Source organism: Malurus melanocephalus, unplaced genomic scaffold (genome assembly GCF_030028575.1).
Source record: "Malurus melanocephalus ecotype Western Australia unplaced genomic scaffold, MMel_1.1 scaffold_27, whole genome shotgun sequence".
Lineage (NCBI taxonomy): Eukaryota > Metazoa > Chordata > Aves > Passeriformes > Maluridae > Malurus > Malurus melanocephalus.
In genome coordinates, this window is record NW_026623259.1 from 3,366,425 (window position 1) to 3,380,020 (window position 13,596).

The following is a 13,596-nucleotide window of genomic DNA, read 5'->3' on the forward strand; positions in this document are numbered from 1 at the left end:
ATTATCTAATTCAGCAGCTCTCAGCACAGTCCATAACCTCGGTTATAGTAGGCACCAGAGAGCACTTTCTGGGATAATACTCAGGGAAGCACCAGTGGACAGTGATTGCCCAAAAAACCCAATATGGTTACTATTACTGTGTATTTGAAGGAAGATCTAAATCACTCTGAATGTAAATTGGTTTTATGCCACCAGCTTCAGGGGTCGAGCAACAACCTTGGGCTGGTTAATTTTCCTGTGTTCATTTTCAAATGAATTTATACTGAATTATCTGTATTGATCAGGAGACTTTCCTTACCCGATGAGAAAAAAAGACAATAAATTCTCACATTTGCATGCTCTCCATCCACTTCCCTCTACATTTTTTGCTGGGAATATTTGTGGCACATTTCAGAACTGATCCTGAATCTCAAACCAGCCCCTGGAACTGGTTAACCTTGAGGCTCTCAAATGGCAAATTCTGTATGAGGGCAAATCCTCTCCACTCTTCAAATGTGATGTGTCCTAACAATAGTGATAGTGGATCAAGATCCCTGCATCACTGAAGCTCCACAAACTTCCACATCTACAGCAAATTTACTCCACTGTAAAATATTCGACTTTTAATACAAGAATTAGGTTCTTGCTAGTGCTACGCTAAGTGAAACTGAATTAGATCAGGTAAAAAGTAGGTTGTGAATAATAGAAAAACTCTTTTTAAGTAGTTGTTGAATGAAATAAAAGAGCAATGTGAACAATATCTGACCTGGTGACTTGCATTGGAATGGGAAGAATCAGCTCTTGGGGAAAATGAAAAAGGAAAAAAGGGTCCTAGAAATAAAAGGAACGTTTTAGAAGAAAAAGTTAAGAAATGAGGAACTAGGACAGTCAGTGGCTCTGCCTCAGCTGAAGTGTGGTCTCTAATGACTCCAGTGACACATAATCAATTTACGAGCTTTGTTGTAGTACATTCGCAGACAATGCAGATGTCATCATTTCCATGTCCCCTGAGAATGGGAAGTATTATATTATATTCACTCAAGAGTGCAAATGCCAGCAAAATTTGGACACCCTGATTCACATGAAATTAATTTCTGCATAGCTCTACTCAGACACTTTGTCTGCCCAATAGTTGTCTCTCATAATGCCTTTTTTTTTTTTTTTTTTGTAGTCTTTGAGAAGACTGTTGAAATTCTGGTGTGATCAGAACTGCAAAATCAGATTTTGGAGCCTTTCAAATTCTGTTTTTACTGAATGACTTTCACTGGACCATGCCAAATCTCAACCTTAATTTCTTAATACTCTCAGAAATCATATGTCAAAAGGATTTATAAATAGGGATATAATTTTTCACAGCCCAAGTCTACCTCCATAACTGAGATTCAGCTTTTTTATGCTTATGCTTTACCCTAATAATAGCTCTGCTGATTTCAATGAAACTTCATCAGAATACACCAGAATAGAGGAGTACACCTCTACTACTTTTTCTTAGAGAAGCCTGGGAATAAATAAATCACTAGAGAATGATTAAGGATTTGGTGCTGTATTTTCAGAGTTATTAAAAACCTGTGCTTTTAAAGAATCTCAGAAAGCTGTAGGTTTCAGTTCTTTCATCTGGCCATTTTCACAGATAATGTATTCTAAATGACTGAATTCCTGATCAATATTCCCCTGTCAGTCATTTCTATTCCTGATCAGTCATAYGTTGCTGTCTCTTCCCTTAACAGAATTTATCACAAGAGTTTAGGATTTATATAGTATTAAAGGATAAATAAACCTTTGTCAGGAGCAGCAGGTGGTAAATAATGTACAACTGTCTGTGCATTCCTGAGACAGCAGAAGTTGTCTTCAGGTCTTTCAGATCTATAAATATTAAGATTGAACTATGCTGAGACAGGAATGGGAAAGTGTTAATCATGAGGAATGCAGGATTTAGTATTTTGGCAATGATTTCTATAATACATAAAATACTATGAAATACTTATCCCCATATAATTATATCTATAAAATGTATAATAGTTCATATGGTATAATTTGTATAATAATATCACTTCATAATAATAAATACTGTGAAGGAAGATGGGGAAAAACATGACGCATGCTTTAAAAGCAGAGAGATTTGGGTGACCTGAATTTGAATATTTGTGCATACATTATTTGGGAAGCAGGGGTTGTGATTATCCTCAAATTATATAGAATTCTGGATGAATGCAAAAAATCTAATTATGAATGATTCATATTCAAGCAGGAGGTAATTCRTGCTTTCCAGATAAACAATTACTGACTTTTCTGTGGCAGAGGATAAGGAGCTTGAGGAAGGAATTCTGAGTTTAAAGACATCTTAAATATTACCATCATTTGCAATTTATTRCATACCTGCAGAAGATAATAAATAGTACTGGAAAATATGTTTGCATACAAATATTTTCAGAGTATTGCTCTTACTTTCAAGCCAAAAGTTTAATTTACAGACTCTTCAAAAGTCTAGTAAAATTGCATAATTTTGTTTCCTGTTTCCATTTAGGAAATTGAGTTCCAAATTCTCCATCTTAATGCAGGAGTACAAGAAAAACAGTSTCTTTGTGAGCAGATGGAAACCTAAGAATGATCTTGGTTTATATTAAATTTATCAGCTTCTCACACTTGAAAGAAATTTGCTGTATCACAAAATCCATGTCTGGTTAAAACCACAGTTTAATGGAATAACAGAACTGAATTTGGCTGATGTGTTTTGTGCAATGGCAATATGGCAGAGGTCTGGCTCAAGGGACCAATTTTAAATATAAAAAAGGTTTATGGTTTGAAGAACCACAGTACTAACTTGGTCAACATTGGAATATGGTAGAATATTGGTTTAATCTCCCTATAAACAATGGTGAAGAAGAATTATTCTAGAAGAAACATCCTTCTCTCAAGAACTGATGTCAAATCAATGGCATTCATGACATTTACTCATGCACAAACCAAAATTCCAGCAAAGGGAAAGATTATTGCACAGATCAACCAGTGCAAAACGAGTCTCCACAGCTAGAACTGAGTATTCTGAAACATTAAACCAGGTAGGCGTTTGACTTTCTGTGAGCCCCAGAACAAAGCAGCTCTTGGAAGGTGCTCTCTGAGCACAGGGCTCTGGCCACCACGATGCTCCTGATCCACAGGTGAGCTCGGGCTTCTCTTGTCTTCAGAGGAGYCTCGTTGAACTCTGACTTGGCAAAGTCAAGAGGTGGAAGTCAGCCTCTTCATTTTGAAAAATTGGCCCCATGGGTTTTTGTAAGTATTTTAAGATCTACACAACTGTTTGAAGAAAGAAGAGGTGAGAAGGGCAGAAAATCTTCTTTTTTTTCTAAAGGGTTCTTGTAGTTATATCCAAGACTACAACAATAGAAAAGATGAGAGAGATAGGATGCCCCTGACTGATAAAGCTCTTCCTTTCCTTTAGATGTCTTCCAAGTCATGTACAAACGAGACCCACCAGTTCTTAATTCTTTGGGACACCTTTTGAACTTGTGGCTTTCAGATCATGAACCAGAAAGTGATCATTAAACCAGAAGTGTTGCAACTAGGCAGAAAATTATATTTTCGTGATGTCTCGCTATCCTGCCTTGACCGTGACTGATCGTATGAATATATTTTTACTATCTCCCTCTTCTTGAAATGATATTTTCAGTTAATTTTTTTGGTTTTTAGTTAACATGGAATATTTAAATTTCTTGTTTTATAGAGCTGCTTACAARTGTTGTATGATGAATAGCCAACACTTAAGAGTTTGCTTGCAGTTTTCTCTCTGGACCTTCCAATCAATGCTACAACAAGCCAGTCACAGTGGCTGCCTCTGATGTCTCTAATTACTGTTTTTCCTGAAAGCAAGCAGGAAAACCCCATTTCTATGGTGGAGAAACCCCATCACACCGCCTGTGATCTAGAGACGTACCCTCAGTTGTCCTCTAAACCTGTCCACTGTGAGAGTGCCTTTCTTAAAGGAGTTCATTTCTCCATCTTTCTCTGGGATAGAAAATATGAACATAAATCAGTTTTCAATCAGGCATTTTGTCCTTCCTGTTTGCTCATTTTTATTAGAATGGACCTGGGTGCTGACGGAATCTCATAGGGCTTGGTATAAGATAGGCTCCCTAAAGTATTTTTATTGAAATCCATAGCAATGGAGATAGGTGAGAGAGAAAAAAAACAAACAAACAAACAAACAAACAAACAAACAAAAAAAAAACCACCCAAACCTATAACTTCAGACTTTTTGGATGTGACCTTTACCTTCATGCATTTTGGAGGGGTTTATGTTTCTTAGATTTTAAATAGTAATGAATAGACTYTGYTTGTAATCAGACTTGGTTATTTTAAGAGACAGAAACTATAAATTCTGTAGAGGACATGATTTCTTCCTCTAAATACAAAATATATGTATATATTTAATGGAAGAAGAAGGGAGAGAAGGGTCAGGARAAGAGAATAAAGTKAYATGRTCCATGGAAGTAGAGAAAGAAATGAGATTCTWTTGAAACTTAACAAGTTMAAATGCTAAGCTGCACTTGACTTTCCAAAATGCTAAATTCCAATCTTAGGATCAAGTTTCCCAAGTGCCCAGCTTCCTTCACAAGCTGGTGTTCCTGCATGGATTGTTATTCCTGGATAAATCATGTCTGGGGCAGTGTGCTGTGAAGATACCAATTACAAGCTGTTGTTGGACTTCTCTGCTGGAAATAGGAAATTTTAGTGGAATTTCCTTTGCATAAGCAAACTCTGCCCAGCCTGATATTGAAAGATTTCTTGAAAGGAAGAGTCCTAGGACTGACATTTCCTGTGTTGGCCTCGATTAAGACAAGAGGCTTTACCCAGGCCACAGCCTAGAGAAGATCTTGTCTGTTCCAAACTTTAATGCTGACATTATCTTCATTATGTATCTCACTGTTGCTGATGTGGTTGCTGCCATTGTCTGGACTAACTTAGAATTTATTTCATAAAACAGGGTATGACCTGTGCAACATCTTTTACCTTTATCTACACATGGAACAATCAATCCACATTCCAGTCAAACTCTCCAGCCACTTGAACAATTACAGGCTGCAGTCATGATGGTGGGAAATGAGATTGCACCCCGTATCTGTACATTAGTACATTTTGGATTTATATAATAATTTGTAAAAACCTCTGGATGTCAAGAAGTCTAAAAAGGTGAAAGCCTGAATCACATTGCAGATATCGTGTGTATTCCCCTGGTTTAACAGAATCAAGATTTCACCTGTTCTGAATAAATCTGATTTAATTTAGCTGCAAAACAAGGTTGAGATCTCATCACTCTGACATAACAAAGTGCCAGTGAGATTGAAATTCTTATTCCATTTTCCTTGTTAGAGATGTTCAGTCTTATGTATGCTCCACTAATTAAATACTTCTCAAAYTACTTAACAGATTTATTCATGCCATTCTTACAACTGAACATTGTTTTGGTTTCTTTTAAGAAGTGTTGAAGCTAAGAACAGCTCTCAGATAATCCTGCTGGTCTTCAAATCAGCATATTTAATACATWTGAATGTATCATCTTCATGGTGAARTTGGTKCATGGAAATCAACTAAACCARAAGAAGAAACCCAAACCCCTCAAACCTTCATTTAAAATGTGTTTTCTTGGCATTACTACAGGACTTTGGTCAAGTGTCTTCTTTTGGTTTGTATTTTAAATGAAAAATATTWTAATTTTGAATWAGAAAATCRGGCTACAGTGTTTTCTAAATGGAATGTTRTATTTGAAGTAGTTGTTCATTATGCAGCAAAAAAAGTCCTAAGGCTGGGAAGAAATGTTAGTGGTGTATTTGAATTTGCATTTTTGCTTAAAGCCTGAATAAGAAATATCTTCTCTGCTTTTCTAAAATAGGTAGAGTGAAGGTAATGGTTCACACTTGAATAAAGAGTATGTACAATAACTAAAAAACTAGTTTAGTATTAAACTTTTGGTGCAATTGATTATTTAGGCCTGAATCCAGAGTTAAGACTGTTGTGCCTAAAAGCTGTGGATTGGAACATCAAATCCAGGAGTGCCTGGCCCTCACAACGAAACTCAGAATGTTCTCTTAGGCATTCAGGATTTTCACAGAGTRTTTTAAAGACTTGAGCTGTGGAATTGCAACCTGGCCAACCTAACTCATGGGGAGCTGAGCAACAGGGAATGCAAAGGGCAGGGTGGGTGTGTGAATTTCCTTTTTCTTGCAAAAGCAGATTATTATTATTCTTTTCTGTCTTTCACAGACCTCTCCTCGCTCTCCTGGTTTAACAGCAACTGCACTCTGAAGCCTGCTTTATACCAGTACTGCCTTTGTTGTTGGATAACTCACGGCTCAAGAGCTTCAGGTATCTTCACTATTTCTGCACATTTCATGACATGAAAGGTYAATAAAGTTTTCTACCAGATCTTCCCAGCCATTTCTGGCTTAGGTGCTTATTAATTACTCCAGACCCCATGTCACTTTTGTTTCTGAATTTTTGTGGTTCAGCTCTTTCAGCTGCAGATAAATTTATTTTTTAATAGACTTTAATGAAGAGTTTCTGATCCAGAGATCTGAGAGAGTTGTAAGTCTTCCACAGCTTTTTAATTAAGAGGTGAAAACTTATACTAGCTGTGGGCTACGGGTGTAATATGTTCATGTTGGTTTTTGGTTGTGCCCATATTAGAACAGAACTGAGTCATGTTTGATCAGACTGGAGATTCACAGTTGGATTGTTTTGGGAGGGAGGAAGTGTACATTACTAGCAGGAGTAAGTCTGTAGGAGGCTGTTAACTATAGGCAAAAATCTCAGTGAATAATGATTAAATAGCACCTTGGAAGCAGAAGGGTTGCCTTAGCCAGCAGTGGCTGGAAAGTGAGGATTTGGTCACGGTTCTCATCTGGAATTTTGAAGATTTCGGGTTTGTGTTCCTGTCCCTGCCTCCAAGACACAAATTAAATCATTATTTTTTTCCTCGCTGCATTTCCTCCTGTTTATAACAAACTCTTTGTCTGTTGCTTGATTGTTCTGGCCTTTTTCTCTCACAAACTATTTTTCCCAGCTAAGTGTGGTTTCCTGTTCCAATTAGTTAATTGGTTCCTCTACAATTAGGTAAATAATCCTTGGACACTGGTTTTACATCAAACACTGTCCTCAAAAAACAATGCTACTGTGTCCCAGAAAGACATCCATGCTGGACAGAAATTGCAGTGCTGAGTATCATTATTCCTCTTTTTGAAAGGAATTCTTTTTTCATCTGTTATTTCATGATAATTGATTCAGCTGTATGGAACCACTTTTGGGTCCTGCCAGGTCCACAGAGTCAGATGTAACACCAAACACTGTTTTTTGTAATGGGCATAGTTCAGCTCTGAATTACAGACATGTTTACAGGGTTTTTTCATGTTCATCATGACTGAGATATAAAAGATTAATAATTACAACTGCTGGCAGAAAAAAAGTATAATTATGCAAATTTTAACCTTGTGTTCCTGGAGGGAAAAGCCTTTCCTAACTAAGCACTTGAAGAGAATAAACAAGGCATTTTCAAAGAGATCCAGCTAACAGCTTCATCAAATCATTCTGTGATACCTTCATTATTGCTAGTTGGTCCCTCCACAAAGACAATCTCTTCTGTTTCACACAGTACTGAGTCTTTAGAGTAGGAACCTTCCTTCCAATATGGTTGTTAATAACAAGTAATCATGAGAATATATTTTAATGAAATCAATAGATTATTTTGTGACTAAAGAACTTCATGGACTCTGGCCTCCACTGCTGGATTTTTGTTTTGGTGGCTGTGGATAAAACCAGAATCCCTCACTGGAGGAACTGAGCCCAAAGCCATCCCTGTTGTGTTATCACATAGGGTCAGGCTTAGCAATGAAAACTAATGGGACTCTGAGAACAGGAGCTYGTTTTTTATTAACTTTCACAATATGGACAAAATCCATATTTCAAAACATTCAGCAGACATGCACTGCTCCTACCCAGACTTATTCCTTATGGACTTTTTTTTTTCCACTGCTGCTAAGATTTGTTTTGCTTAAATGGAAATTTTACATCTGAGAGGATAGAGTAAGATGACTTAATTGCATTTCTGAAAGGGCAGATTCTGTTCTACAGCAGCTCGATCACCTTTGCACAGTTTTTTTTTTTTTTTTAAATGAGCCATATTTCAGATTCAAGTTCAGTACTTTATCACAATTTATTCTTCTCTTTTTATTTTTCTGTAGAATTAATTATTCTGTACTGTTTTTAGCATTTTTAATCCTTGGTTGCTATGTCACTGAAGTTACCCCAAATCCATAGATGCTGTTTCATGTCAAGACCTCACAATAAAACCTCCATCTGCKTACAATAAAAGTCTGCAGTACTTACCTAAATGCTAACTTTTAAAAGGAAGAATCACTTGTGTTCTGTGGTTCCACTTCAGAATTTCCTTTGGGGTGTTTTATTTAAACCTGCAGGAGAACAGCTCAGCATGTGCAGGGTCACAGCAATGCTGACCTCCTGATTGAGGGCACGAATAGTAGAGAAAATTCTCTGTAGGTCTGGCAAAAAGGGAGTTCTTCAGCAGAAAGATCAGTCTTTTGTCCTCACTCCTTCAGCTCTTTGGCTGGAAAGATTATGCTCTCTCTCCAGCTGGCTAAAAAAAAAAAAAGTGTGACAGTAAGAACTTGATGTACTGTGATGATAATGGCCTTAGAAAGTCATTTTTGTGCTGGTGGGCTGAGACAGGCTAAGCTCAAGCAGGGTGAGCAGGGAAGGAGTTATCCACACCAGATAATGGTCCAGAGAAGGTTCTGGCTGKTTTTGCCTCCTGCTCTCTGTGATCCATGGCAGGGTGGAGAATTCCAGGGAGCCAACCCAATGAGCAGCTCTAAGCTGGGAGCTGGACAGGCCAGATCCTGGAGATCCCTGAACTCTGAGATTTGGGACWTTCCTCTGTGTTATTCTCAGTGATCTGATAAAATCAGGCATTGACTCAAACCTCTCAGTCCAGAATCAAGTCCTTCATCCTCCCTGAAATCCTGAAAATATAGTTGATTCATTTATAATAAATGCAGAGCAGAGGTCTCAGAAAATCAGGCTCACTCTGCATGTTTCAGAATCTCATCAACCCATATTTTGGGCTCTTAACCACCTCTTTTGAATTTAAGGCTTCATTTTGCCATTGTTTCCCTAAAAACATTACTATTTTTGAGCCTGTTTATCAAAAGCTACAGAAAGGCTAGAAAATTTGATATTTGAAATAAATTTAAAATAGAGTTTAGTTGTCTCTCTCTGCCCACAGCACTTTCAATTCTCCATTTCWTTCATTTTTAGTAATACAAGTACACATTACATCAAGTTATGAAAAACATTAGGAAGAATCCTTGTTATTGCTCCTCTATAATAAAAAAAAATTATAAACTTGCAGGCAAGAAGAACTAGAATTGCAAGCAACTTAAACAATGCACTTTACACCACTGAATATAGGCACGGAAAGCCTGAGGTGTTGTTTTCATTAATATCTCATTTTTCTATATGGGCATTTGTCTTGACGGAGCAAATTAATGTTCCAGCGGTGGTGGGTTCTGATGTATGGCAGGAAAAATGCAAGCAATCAATACAGCTTATAAATATTGAAGTGATATCATAGGAAACAACAGGAAGCACTGTTATAATGCATTGGAATAATAAGAACAAAAAGAGAAAGAAACTTATCAATATACAGTACAAAACTTAATAGTTACCCTGTCTGACTCCTTCTATCAGGCAGAAAACTTGGTTCTGAGTGGTCGAAGCATTGAATTTTAACTCATTGGTATTATTTAATTTCACATTCCTTTCTTTCACAGTTCTTTGCATTTGTGCCTCCTGTTCAGATAAACTGTATAAAGTTCTTCCCTGTGAGAGTGGTGAGGATCTGCCCTGAGAAGCTGTGGCTGCCCCTGGATCCCTTGGAGCATCCAAGACCAGGCTGGATGAAGCTCTGAGCAACCTGGGGTAGTGAAAGGTGTCCCTGCCCACAGAATTATAGAATATTAAAGTGTTGGAAGGGATTTAAAGATCATTTAGTCCCTATTCCCCTGCCATATGCAGGGACACCTCCCACAACCAGGCTGCTCAAGGCCTTGTCCCTACCAGGGCTGGGGCATCCATGGCAGAGGATTGGAATGAGATGATTTTTAAGGTCCCTTCCAACCCAAACCATTCTATGATTCTGTGATTCTGTGAAACAATCTGTCCTAATTGCTTTTGTCTCCATTGCTCCTTCCATGTATTTCTGGTGTGGTTATCTAGCTAAGCTGATCTTGCATGGTATAATAGATTTTCCAAACAGGTTTTATTTCTAGAAAGGTCCCAAATTCTCCCCTCACATAATCTAAGGAGTTTGCCCATCTATTGACATCACTTCCCCTCTAACAATCTGTGAAATCCTGCCATCCCTCAYGGCCCCTTCTGCAACTTCTGTCAGCATCTTGTGCTATCCTGAGATAATTCTCCATGTCACATCCAGCAATTTCTTTGTCATGTCCAGTGGTTTGCCATGGCCATGTCCCATCCCTGACAATGTCAATAAATGAAGGGAAGCAAACCAGGTTATCCCTGATGAGACAAGAGATGCAGAACAGCCTGGGAATGGGTCCAAGGGCTGGCATGGGAACTTTTCTCCAGATACACACACGATACATTCTGTGCCTCACAATCCTTGGGGCCATGTAACCTTCCATGCACTCATCTTGCCCTTCCAGGGAAAAACATCTCTCAAATATGAAATCCAGCCCAGGCAGAAAACTCCAAGCTTCTCAGAAAAGCATTTCTTGATATGTGATTAGGGAGCCCCCTGCTCTGGGCTTAGAAGGAAAAGCGAACCTCATATTTCAAAGAGAATTGATGATGAAAAAGTCAGTAAATAAATACAAAACAAAAACAAAAACCAACAAAACCAAAAMAAAACAACAAAAAAAAAAAAAAACCCAAACAAAAAAGATGCAGTTATGTACTTTTCAGCATTTTTCCTACCGTTTCCTGCCAGATGCTGGTAATGTAGGACTTAGCCACAAGTTTCTATTGAAGAATTCCTCTTTTAGGTGATTTGCCATCAGACTGACTTTATTCTTTGTAACATTATCACCATTTTGGTTTTCTTTTTTTGTCTTGTTTGTTTTTGGGGTATATTTTTTGTTTGTTTTTTAGTTTCTTTTGTTTCTGTTCTTGTTTTTTTTTGAGGAAGGGATGTGAACTTAAGGCTCCCACATAAAATTCTTGGAAACTGCAAGCTTGACAACCAATTCCTCTTTCCAGTGTGTTTCATCTAAAACATGAAAAATGAAAAAGTCTTCAGGCTTTTCCAAAAGCAGGAGGAAAATTTAATGACTGATCATTGGCTCTGAAAGATGACTTCTGCATCGCTGCTGAGAATTTCCAACCACACAACTGAAAACCTCATAACACAGCTCTGACCTGCAGCTTCACAGAGCAGATGATGTGTTGCCAGGAGATGTTGAGGGTTCCTTCTTTGAAATGTAGGTTTGCTGTCACTCAAAAATAAAGAGATGAGTTGGTGCAGAGTATTTTTCCCTGAGACAGCTTCGCAAAAGTTCTTCCAGAGCTCCCTGTCACCCTCACAACATTCAGCCTCTTGCTGCAGTGGTGAACAAATGCAGCAGATGAGAATATTGCAGCTATAAACTAGAAWCTGCTATTTTGTTCTTTACATACTGTCTTTTTTTATTTGGGAATAATTTGTTTACATTTACATTTATATGATATTGAAAAATACCAAATAATATATTTCCTAAAGTTATTCTATTCTTCTCTCTTTGAAATAAGCAGTAATTGCACAGCCAGCTTCCAAGGGATTGATGCCAATAAGGAAGCAGCTGTATTTTTACATTTTGTTTAATAAAATTGCTTTTATGTAAAGGTCTGCTATTAAACATTTGATAGCTTCACACGAAAAAACAAATCTCTGGTACGGAAAGGCAATTATAGTTTGAAGAATTATTGCCATAAACTTTAATGTTTTTCAATTTCAATCCATTGTAAGGCGAGAATTTCTCTARAGCAGTTGCATTCAATGTTCCTTCATAAAAAAGAGTAATGGAATAAAAAATACTGTGTGATGTATGGAATTTTATGACAAAAAGGCAAAACCTCCTCAAATTTCTCTGTCTGTAGTCATCTCTACCTTTAGTCTTATTAGTTGCCATGAAAAATATCTCAAAAAGTGCCTGTAAGCCCAAACAATTATATACCTGATTGCATAACTTGTTGGTAGAAGCTRAATATCTAAACATTCTTTATGCCTTGGCCTTGCAGTGATTCATTTTGCCACTGCTGTCTCTAGATTGATGCGTTTTAGCTAAATTATTTTGCTAAACACTGGAGAGAACTATCACAGGAGGTGATTTACCCTTTTCCTCTCTTTTTGGCTTTAGATACTCAGATAAATGCAGTTCTGTTTCACTCCAAGGTGACCGAGGTCAGACCAATTCCTATTCTGGATAATTAATTTTATAGAAAATTGCTCCCTACAACTTCCTGAAGGGTGGTTGTAGTCAGGTGGGGGTCGGTCTCTTTCTCCAGACAGCAACTGGCAGAATGAGAGGACACAGTCACAAGCTGTACCAAGGGAAATCTAGGTCAGATATTAGGAAAAATAATTTACAGAAAGAGTGATAAAGCCCTGGACTGGTCTGCCCAGGGAGGGGGTGGAGTCACCATCCCTGGAAGTGTTTAAAAAAGATTGGATGTGGCATTTGGTGCCATGGTTTAGTTGAGGTATCAGGGCAAGGGTTGGACTCGAAGATCTTGAAGGTCTCTTCCAACCCTGGTGATTCTGTGATTCTAAGGAATCTCACCTTCAATGATCTTGATATCCTTACCATTGTTCCAGTCTTATATAGCACTGAGATAAAGCAGTGGTTCAATTAAATCAGTGTGAAAATAGCTTTAGATTGGTGCTGGGAAGAAAAAAATCTATTACTGTTATTTAAAAGTTAAAACCAAGTGATCAAATGGTCTCATGTTCCACCTCCTTCCAGTGATGGATTGTCACCAGCTCTGAATCACAGTCCAAAACCTTCCAAATATAAAGCTTCACTTAAACAATGGGCTAAAAAGAGGGAAGAAGTGATAAATTTGAAGACCTCTCCTGRCTCCAGTGATGATAAAACCTCTGTCCTGCTGTAATTCATCAAAGCTGTTGAGCATATTGGTACGTTCAAGCTTGCACAGTGATTTCAACTGAAGATGTTATTTATTAAATACCCCAAGTTAAGTGCTTTTCTGGCTCCCAGCTTGACACAAATGCCTCTTGAAATGACTGACAGGGTATTTTTGTAAAAGAAAACAGAGACTAAAATCATATAAACTAGTCTTCAGGATGTCAAAATAAGATTTATTGTGACTGTGAACATTCTTCTCTTGGCCATTCATTTTCAAGTTCAATAAAAAGTGTCCTCATAATAGTTACAAGATCTTATTTTGAAATCAATGTCGCTATTTGCTGAAATATAGGCAAAGAAAAAAAATATAGCAAAATTACATTACTTAGGAGTTTTGTTGGGGGATTTTCTTTGTGTTGTTGTTATTGTTGTTGCTATTGTTTGGTTTTGGCTTTTTTTTTTT